Source organism: Mandrillus leucophaeus, unplaced genomic scaffold (assembly GCF_000951045.1).
Source record: "Mandrillus leucophaeus isolate KB7577 unplaced genomic scaffold, Mleu.le_1.0 Scaffold588, whole genome shotgun sequence".
In the NCBI taxonomy this organism is placed as follows: Eukaryota; Metazoa; Chordata; class Mammalia; order Primates; family Cercopithecidae; genus Mandrillus; species Mandrillus leucophaeus.
Window position 1 is genome coordinate 1,301,225 of NW_012106341.1, and position 10,494 is coordinate 1,311,718.

General features: G+C 40.0%; 1 protein-coding gene across 3 annotated transcripts in view; it reads right to left on the reverse strand.

The window, feature by feature from the left end:
• Nucleotides 1–10,466, reverse strand: part of IMMP2L (IMP2 inner mitochondrial membrane peptidase-like (S. cerevisiae)) — a 924,235-nt gene extending 913,769 nt beyond the window's left edge. The window contains exon 1 of one of the 3 annotated variants that reach the window (XM_011999199.1): nt 10,032–10,466. The gene's annotated coding sequence lies outside the window, so the exon portion shown is untranslated. The remainder of the gene's footprint in view (nt 1–10,031) is intronic. The other 2 variants (XM_011999200.1, XM_011999201.1) reach the window with 2 other exon arrangements.
• Nucleotides 10,467–10,494: the final 28 nt, after the last annotated feature.

Genomic DNA, 10,494 nt, shown 5'->3' on the forward strand with positions numbered 1-10,494 from the left:
ACCATAGTGAGACTCATAAAAAGCACAAGCTAATTCACTTATAAACTGATTCAAACTGCCTTCACATAACAGTGCTAAATAGTTACTAACATTTAACAAAACTAAATAATAATTATTCAGTATTTAAATCTGACACTAAAAAAAACTCTTATTCAAGCAACTATTAAACAAATGCTGATCCTTTGTAAATAATCTGCAATACCAGTAAAACTAAAAATAAAGGCCAAAAAGGCTACATACTATATGACTCTAACTCTATGACATTATGGAAAAGGCAAAAATGTTGGAGACAGTGAAAAGATCAGAAGTTACCAGGGGTTAGGAGAAGGGAGGGATGAATAAGCAGAACCCAAGATTTTTAGGCAGTGAAAATACTCTGTATACTATAAGGGTATATACATGGCATTATACATTTGTCCAAACCCACTAAATGCACTACATCAAGAATGAACCCTAATGTAAACTATGAACTTTGGGGGATAATGATGTGTCCATGTAGGTTCATCAATTGTAGCAAACGTACCATTCTGGTGGCGGATATTGATCATGCGGGAGAGGCTATGCATGTGTGAGGGCAGGGAGTAAATGGGATATCTCTGTACCTTCCATTCAAGTTTCCTGTGAACCAAAAATGACCCTAAAAAATAGTCTATTTTACATAAGTAAGGCAAAATATCTGTGGCAATCTTAATCTTCTCCTATAAATTATTACTTCACAGGTCCTCTGTTACCTATTTAGTAGAAAGCATCCTTGGCTGTCAATCCTAACCTTCTGAACCGCTCTTATTTACACACACATTGTTCCTCACAACATCTGCTCTGCCCATTGTAGCCTGCTTATCCTCTAACGGACATCAGCATACTGAGTCCAAAGACAGGGTAGGAGTCAGACAAGAGATGGAGAAGGCAGGTAGTGGGGCTAAGGAAGCAAAGAACTCCTAAAGTGGAAAGTCAGCAGATAAATCTGCAGGAGAAAATCTGCAGGAACAAGAAGAAAAGAATCCTGAGTTGATACAAATGTGATTATTAGTTTACATAATGGGAATCATATGAAACGAAATTATCCTAAAATACAAAACATGATGACATTACAAACATTTCCCTTCTTTAAAAAAAGTCTTCGCTATATACAATTACAAAACTAGAACTTGATAATGTGTTTGCAACGTGTCCTCCAGCAACAAGCAAAATGATTTTTCAAAAGTTGACTGTAAATGCTACATTTTTCAAAGGAAAGATATATAAAAGTGTGTGTGACAAAGACCTATGTCTCAGAATAAACTTGGGAAAAGGTACAAATATTAAATTTTTATGATTTATTGCCTGAAAGAAAGTTGTACACTTTTATATCCTGGGTCTTCTTAATCTAAGAAGTCAAGAACATACTATGTGTTACCAAACTAAGCAGGAGTTCAATGAGATTCTGAAAGTTACACCTAACATACTATGTACTACCAAAAACATACTATGTGTTTAGAAACAAATAGTATGCTAGGTATGACTGTTAGGTAGTTAGGTATGACTGTTAGAGGTGTGTGTGTGTGGTCACTTGCTTGCTTTGGTCATCAGTGAGGAAGCAACTAACAAACAGTCCAAATACCTGAGTCATTTATGAGAGACTAAGGGCTCCAATGGCAAATCAGGGACCTATAAGACAGGTTCAAAGATGGTTCTGGCAGGATCCACCACCACTACCACTACCACCTCAGCAAAACACGACCTTCTTCATCTGAAGTTTCAGGGAAGCAACAAAGGCTAGAGTTCTGCCAGCCGTTCAGCTCAGTAAACACTGATTAAGCACCAGTGAAGTACAAAGCATTAGCTTAAAGGTGATAAAAGACACTGAATAGGAGGAAATATAGCCCCTTCTACCTTAAGAATTTTCCAATCAAAAATATGGTAAGACTATAGTCCAGGCAAAGTAGAGAAAGTACTAAAAGAGAAATACAAAGAAGACATTCAGAGGTTTCCTCAAGGAGATGCTCTAGAATGAAACCTGAGGCTATTACTCAGATGACCAACAAGTTCATGCTATAGCCACTGCTCGTTTATAATTTTCTTCCATTCAATGTACTACTACTACACCAGAGATGTGAGAAACTTAAGACATGCTATTTTGTTCTAGCTGATTATTAAAGGGGGAGAATTCTTGAATATAAAGTAAGATATAAGATAAAGATATAACATGATTTTAAAGAAGAAAGCAGGAAAGGATTTGGAGCAAAGTGTGTCATAATGCTAACATGACACAAAGCAAAATAATTCAACTTCCATTCAGTTTTACTGGTCAAAAAGAATAGTATCACTTTTTTTTTTTTTTTTGAGACAGAATCTCACTCTGTCACCCAGTCTGGAGTGCAGTGGTACAATCTCTGCTCACTGCAACCTCCACCTCCAGGGTTCAAGAGGTCCTCCTGCCTCAGCCTCCCGAGTAGCTGGGATCACAGGTGCATATCACCACACCCGGTTAATTTTTGTATTTTTACTAGAGACAGAGTTTCATCATGTTGGCCAGGCTGTTCTCTAACTCCTGACCTCAAGTGATCCACCCGCCCTGGCCTCCCAAAGTGCTGGGATTATAGGTGTGAGCCACCATCACTTCTATAACACATTTATATGCTGCTTTAATGGCTTACAAAGGACTCTCCCATAAATGCTTACAATGCATCTCAAAGCAATCCTATGTCAGGTAGAGACTGTTATCCTCTCAGGTAGCCTGCCCTCACAAGACAGTCCGCAATGATCCTTGCCTCATGTCCTTGTGTAATCCCCTCCCATACTGAATCAGGACTGGTCTATGGGACCAACTGAATACATCTGAAATGATGGTGTATGACTTCCACAGGTAAGGCATAAAAGGCACTGCAGCGTCCACTTCGGTGGCTTGAATCTCAGGAAAGTCATCTGCCACCTCATGAGAACAGCCCTATGGCAAGCCCATCGTGGAAAGTAACCAACCTGCCAACACCAACTGGCCAGCCATGTGAGTAAGCCACCTTGGAAGTGAATTTTCTAGCTCCAGTGATGCTCCTATAAAACTTCCACTCCTGCTGATATCTGACAGCAACCTCCAGAGACCCAAGCAAGGCCCCTCAAATTGCTGACCCACAGCAACCATGAGATAACAAACAATTATTGTTGTTTTCAGCCACTAAGTTTTTCATGTTACAAAACAACAGAGAACCCAGTTTTACATATGAGGCTCAGAGGGGTTAATTTTCCAACTATCATATAGGAATAAGTAGAGAAAACAGATCTGCAACCCAGTCTTTAGGTTTTAGGTTCAAGAAGGTTCAAACAATACCACCTTCTTCTCAACTAAAATAAGGTATAATACTGTAAGGATGATCATTCCTATGTGATTATATGACTGACGCTAGTATGTCAGGCTTCCTACAGTACACAGACACAGTATATGTCCCTGTATTCTTAACAAATATCATGTGAATCTACAAAATAAGTGAATTTGTGGTGCTCCATTGCACTCTGTGGAGTTCTTACTATTTTCTGGAAAATTGCTATTTTTAACGTGCATATCTTGAAAATAAACACTTAATACATTTAGAGAATTTTAATACTAAAATATTACTGACACTGAGACTACACACTTAACAATCTTAATTACAATAAGCATTTGTGTAATTTTAAACAATTAGAATATGTCAGACAGGAAATGCTCAACTGCTGTTTCTTTAAGGTTCTGCTTTTTGGCTTTAGGTCTTCAACCTCGTAGCATTACACAAATGTAGTAAAATGTATCATCAAAATGCTCCTGATGGTAAAATATTAAATCAAAATCCATGAAGTAGTTACCATCTTACAGAACAAGGTAGCCAGCTCTTAAGCCTGTCCACTTCTGGAGAAGGTCAAAAGAACATTTTATTGTTATAATCACATCTGCATATAATGTCCCTTCACACAAATCATGTCTTTTGAGCCATATAACTTTGCAAGGCAGGACGGGTATACTACCATCCCATTTTTCAATGATGGCCTTAGAGAAGTCTGGGTAACTTAACTAAGGATATATAACTATTAAAAGGAATTGCAAGAATCTAATCTACAAGTTTTTGGCACCAAATCCCAGCCTTTTCTTCTAAACCATGTTTCAGCCCAGCGGTGCTCCACCCTGACTGCCATGAGGACACCTAAGATGCTTTGAAAATATCACTGCCTGGACCTCATCCCCCAGATACTTGATTTAATTGCACTGGTTTGTGTCAGCTGTCTAATATATAATAAACCAGCGTTGGTAAATTAACCCCCTAAGAACTTCCTCAAAGACAAAAATATCTTGCAAGAAAATCATAAAGAACAAGAAAGGGGAGAGGAGAAACCCAAGCCCCTTCTGCTGCTATCATGGGGCCATTAAGGAATATTTTATTCCCCCAATCTCACTCCCTGAACCTCACCATGCCACACTTCAAGATATAGCTCAGGTATCACCTTCTGTGAGTCCTTCAGGATCACAAAAATAATGAAGTCCATTTTTTTGCATCTATCTTACCTTGAACTCTAACTCTATCATAGTACATATTGCCCCTCAAAGCATTGCTTTATTTATATATTTATTTTTATTTATTTATTTATTTTTTTTTTTTTTGAGATGGAATCTTGCTCTGTCACCCAGGCCGGAGTGCAGTAGCACATTCTTGGCTCACTGTAACCTCTGCCTCCTGGGTTCAAGTGATTCTCCTGCCTCAGCCTCCTGGGTAGCTAGGATTACAGGTACATGTCACCACGCCTGGCTAATTTTTGTATTTTCAGTAGAGACAGGGTTTTGCCATGTTGACCAGGCTAGTTCCGAACTCCTGACCTCTGGTGATCCACCCACCTCAGCCTCCCAAAGTGCTAGTATTACGGGGTGAGCCACCGTGCCCAGATTGCTTTATTTATATATCCATTTCTCTCACTGCCCTGAGGGTTCCTTAACCCATTTATGCCAGAGGTTGCAAATTTTTTTGTGAAAAATCAGGACTTGGTGATGACCTTGAGAAGTAGGATATAAATAACTCTCACTAACTTAGCGTTCCAATAATGGAGCACTCTCCACATGGTAAGAACACACACATCTGTTTCTCCAGCCTTCGCAATCTCTTGTGCTGTTCCAGGATCCTATATCCAACTGCCTTCTAGACATCTCACACTTGCCAATGATATGCCCTGCAAGCATGTTAAACACAGGTCCAAAGTTGAACTCATTCTCTTCTCCCTCATACCTTCTTCCTCTTCTCTTTTCCCACTCACTACCCAGAAACCTATGAAGCATTCTAACATTCTCACTCTCCCATATCTTTTACATTCAAACAGTCAGAAAGACCAGCAAATTCTCCCTCATCTAACTTTTCCTAAACATTGTCACTTCTCTATTCCCACTACTTCCACCCTTATCTAAGCTTTCAACCTCTCTTATCGATACTAATGCACTGTCCTTGAAAGCTTCCAATCTTGCCATGTCCCCACACCCAACCCCACTCCACCTTCAATCTACCCAGCACACTGCTTTCAGTGATCTTCCATGACACTCACAATTCTTCAGTGGCTGACTACTACACATGGTATAGGAAGTGTACCCTGAACTGGCTATCCAGTTTCATCTCCTTTCACTCCTGACCTGTCCTTCACACTCTAATATAACTTACCTACATATAGTGCCCAGTACACACTATGTTCTCATAATGCCACACAACTACTCAGGCTGTTAGCTTTACCTAGAAATGCTTTCTACTGCTTATCAACATGTCCGCTCCTACTCAGTTTTCAAGTCTCAGCTCAAACACAACCACTACTAAAACCCTTCCCTGGTATTGCAGGCAGAGATCAAGAGCTCTTGTTAGATTTCATTTGCACTTGTACCTACCTCTGTTATAGCAAATAGCATACTGTATTTGAACTACTGGTCAAGATATCTGTAGTCCTATTAGACTATAAGATCCTTGGTCAAAGACAACGACTTTTCATCTTTATATCCTCCTCACTAGTTCAATTCACAGTCACTAGTTCCGTGTACATTACTAGTTCAATGCAGATATATAATAAAAAAGGAGAGGAGAGGTTAATGAATAAGGTATGGGCCAATGAAAGAACAAGAAAATCAACTGGACTTTGAGTATAGAAAAACAAATACCAGATCTTAAGAAAGTACAGATATCTGTAGTACAGACATCCATTACTAAGTCCTAACCATTAAAAAAAATAGAAAAATATGGTTATTCAGGTAGTATGAAGATGACAAAAAAAAACTTGTTATTGGACTAAGTAGACATTAAGAAGGTAAAAGTTTCCAGTGGAACAGTTGACAAAGATCAACAGAGAAGCCAGAGAAAAAGATGGTTATTTCTAGGAACCAAGTAATTCATTGACCTAAATTCATGGACTGATCAAGACTGCCACCTTTCTCTCAGTTCGCAACCCCTCTCCCGTGTCATTATTCTGCATCACCCTTTCTGAGTCCCCACTACCAAATCCCCAATGCCATGGGTAGTTTCCCTCCAGTGGAGCCACAGGTCCAGGCCAATGGCTTAATCCGGATGCAAGGGCAGGGGGTGGAAGGGTATCTTTGTTCTTATGTCTAGGACTTTGAGGAAAAATTAAACAACTATTTACTGAGAATTTATTTTATGACAGATACTGTGCTACATTATACTCACTGACTGAATTTCACAGTAATCATGAGTAATTATCCCATTTACACATGAGGAATTTACGTCCAAGGTCAACAGCTAAGCAATGACAGGGCCCGCCTGAAAACCTAAGAATGACAACCTCCAGAGCTTTTTCTATACCCCCACTATCTCAAAATGGCGGGAGATGTGGTCCAACCATTCTAGGTTGGCACTCAGAAGACATTTGCCTCCAAAACACTATTACATATGTCGATTAGAGTCTACAGTACCACTAATATATAATAGGCTCACAATGAGTTTAAAAAGCTTTCCTTACTACCATATAAAAGTAAGTACTATATTTCCTGGGGTCCGGACCTGGAAATCTAAATGCTATTTATTCCTATCAGTATACTGTTCACTTTACAAATAATAGACTTGAAAATAAACTTGTGGAATACAATGGGTTCTTAAGTAAGGCTTTTCTTTAAGAATATTTTCTTGCTTCCACAAAAAATATAAAAGCCACCAAGGATAGAATGATTTTGCCTTGTTAACTTGTAAGAACAATGACACTAAAAGAAACCTGTGCGAAATATGCTTATCTGACCAGGTGCTCATTTTCGGTGGGCTGTCATTTGAGTAAAACATCATACTAAACCCCACAGACCACAGCTTACGATAGAAATGCCACCAACTATAGCAGTACAGTTGATATGCCTATAATCTACTGACAAAACGTACTCCTCAGTAAAGTAAAACCAGATGTCTGTTGTGAAATCAGATGTCTGTGAACTTGTCTTTCGCAGTTTTCAGAGCAGTATTAGACACGCTGAATACTCAGCTAAGCTGTATATTAAATCCACAACTTGGCAAAATCATGACAGTTTGGACATGAAGCATCAGCATTTTTATTGTAATTCTTATAAACCAAAGACATTTCTGAAATAGAAATCCTAAGTTTAAGTACTCAGCTAAATACAGTAGTATGTCTTTCTCACTTTAAGAACACTGTCAGGCCTTTTTAAACACATTATAGAAATTCTTTCCCTTCATTTTTCAAGCTGACACACTTTATCCAGGGCTGTGGAATGATCTGATAAGGTCACATCAGGTGTCAGTCCCTGTCCCAGAAATTCTAGGATCAGATACACCAGGTGATCCCCTGTGAAAAGCAAATCCCAGGGAGGCTTAACATCTACAGGAAAGTTAGGTACTACATGGCTTTCCACAATCAAAGGGAAGATCATAGGAAAGTAATGGGTGACCACATAGAAAAACAGGGAGGGAAATTTAAAAGTACTTACGTGCCAGGCACTGTTTTTTCACACATTCTTTTATATATACTCTTTGTTCTGTTTTGATGGATAAGAAATCAAGCAGCAGGGAAGTTTTAATGGCCCAAAGTGACACAGCTAATAAAATAAGAGCCAGAAATCAAGCTTATGTCCAAAAGACTATAAAAGTCATGCTACTTCTACATGAAAGTTTCGGGTGGAGTGAGGAGGGGTGGTAAATAGCCAAGAAGAAGGAGAAAAAGGAAGAAATTTATAATTTTACCAAATAACAGTGAAATAGATATATATATAAACATGTATTATGTCTCACATATGTTCCATATATAATACATAGTTAAGATGTATACATTTTTAACATATACTTAAGTTGCATATTTAGTATGTGTATATATGGAACAAAAAGTTGAAGAAATAAATATCAAATTGTTAAATGGTCATCTGAGAGTAGGCTCATAGGAAACTCACATTTTTGCCTTTTACATCCCTCCCAGATTTAATTCTAAATAACTTTTTTTGACTTTATATTACTCTTATAACCAGAAAAAGCCAAAGAACTATTCTAGTTTAGATTTTTTAAATGAGGCTAAATGCACAGAAACCCATGCAAGTTAATGGTCTACTTTCGTATTTGTTTTTCTAAGTACATCATCATTTACACTCTCCATGATTCCTAATATTAGGTCCTTCTTATGCAACAACTACAAAAGTTATCCTCATCTAATTATTATACTTGTACACTGGAAAACGACTGTAACATTATTCAGTATAGGACACAAATCGCCAAGGTCAGTCATCCTTGTAAGTTTATTATTGAAAGTACTAGAAACGTGTAATAATAATTATATTCTCCACAACACTGTACAGACCTGCAAACCACTATGATCAGTAGTAGAGGGAAAGTCTTGTATTAACATGTAACGATTCAGAAAATCCACAAAACTGGTGGAAGGCCTGCCCCAAAACAGCCATCTCCAATACAATCTCATCATTCTCACCATCCTACTTTTATCGAAGTGCTGATAAAAGTGCTCAGCACATGGTAAAAAAGAGAGAATTAGCTATTGAATCAATGAAGGCACCCATTATCAATAAACAATCACTTCCTGGTTTTCCATAAAGTGAATTATGTGTTCACCTATCACTTGAGCACAAACAGGCACGTTCAGGATACAGGCAGCCCGTATCAGAACAGGGAGCCGATCACAGAAGGCAAATCTACTTATCCTGTGTAAGAATCCAAGAATGTGGTTTACTACATTCCTGCTTGTATCTAATCTGAATTTCAACTAATTTAAAACAGTTATTTATATGTGACATACAGGATGCATAAGGAGTTCCCAACCTTGTGAGAGGAGGTGTGTTTCATTTCACCATACAGGGGAGAGGGAAGCAGTGTATTAAAGAAGTGACAGAAAAGTCCCACAGAACAACCAATGAAATAGACCACACTGAAAATCACAGTAGGCCTCAGAAGACTTCAGTGTCCTTTTTGGCAACTTTTCAAAAGTGAATGGAATGCTTGCAAGGAGGTACCAAGAGTGAAAGTCCAGAGAAAAAGGCCCAGCCTGGTCATCTCTCTCCCCTCAAAACATCTTCTTCTGTAAGCTTGAGAGAAAATCCCAAAGAACTTCAACATTAGTAACCTTGTTACTAACTTTACGCCTCGGGGTCCTAAAGGATTTTTTCAGGAGTCCCCTTTTAAAATGTAAACATCCCTAGAGGGGGTTACTGTTCATTATCAAACAGGACCTGGATTCTTTAGTGCTAAGGTCTCAGGGATTAGTCAAAGCTGGCTAATAAGATAGGGGCCGGAGACAGACAACTAGAGAGGACCACTGTTGCAAGGTAAAAACAGGTAAAGGGGAAGGGCAGTTTTCTGTCGGGTCAAGCGGCTAAAAGGGATCCACATGCCCAGGCTGTTAAACTCCCAGGCAACTTTATAGACTGTGTGAGCCTGAAAACAGCCCAGGGCTTGGGGCCTGTGACTTTGAAGGTGGGTCCTTCAGTTCCCAATGAAAAGGTAGAATCTGGGCCCATGTTCCCCAGGAGTAGTTCTGGATCTAGCCCTTCTCTCTGTCGCTCTCAGGACAGTCCTAGCTCCTTCCACCCCTGACCATTCCTTACTTACCCTTTCTCCCGCTCTTCCTCGGTGAGAAGGGGTAAGTGGTTATTTTGTGCCCTCGCCCAATTTGGCCAAAACCCTAAAAGTAAAAAACGACAGACAGACACGTGCTTTAAAATCCTGTTGTTCAAGCCTGAGGCTCTTCCACCACCTGCCCAACACTTCCAGGCAGAAGGCAGCGCGTCCCCACAGCGCTCCCTCAGGGCCAGGGCCGGGGACCGGACTAGTCCCCTTTGTGAGGAATGGGAGAGGGCGCGTTCTGGGGGCTCGGCGGGGAGGAGTGGGCCGGCTCCGTGCCAGGTGTGCCGCCTCTGGCGCCGGTTTCCCACCCTAGTTAGCTAGTGGCACCAGGAAGAGGACTAGGCAGGGGTGGCCGCCGCACGCGCCTCACATAAACACGCGCACGCACACATGCTCGCGATCACGCAGGACTCGCGGCCGCGCACCCCTCCGCCCCAGCAACGCTCGC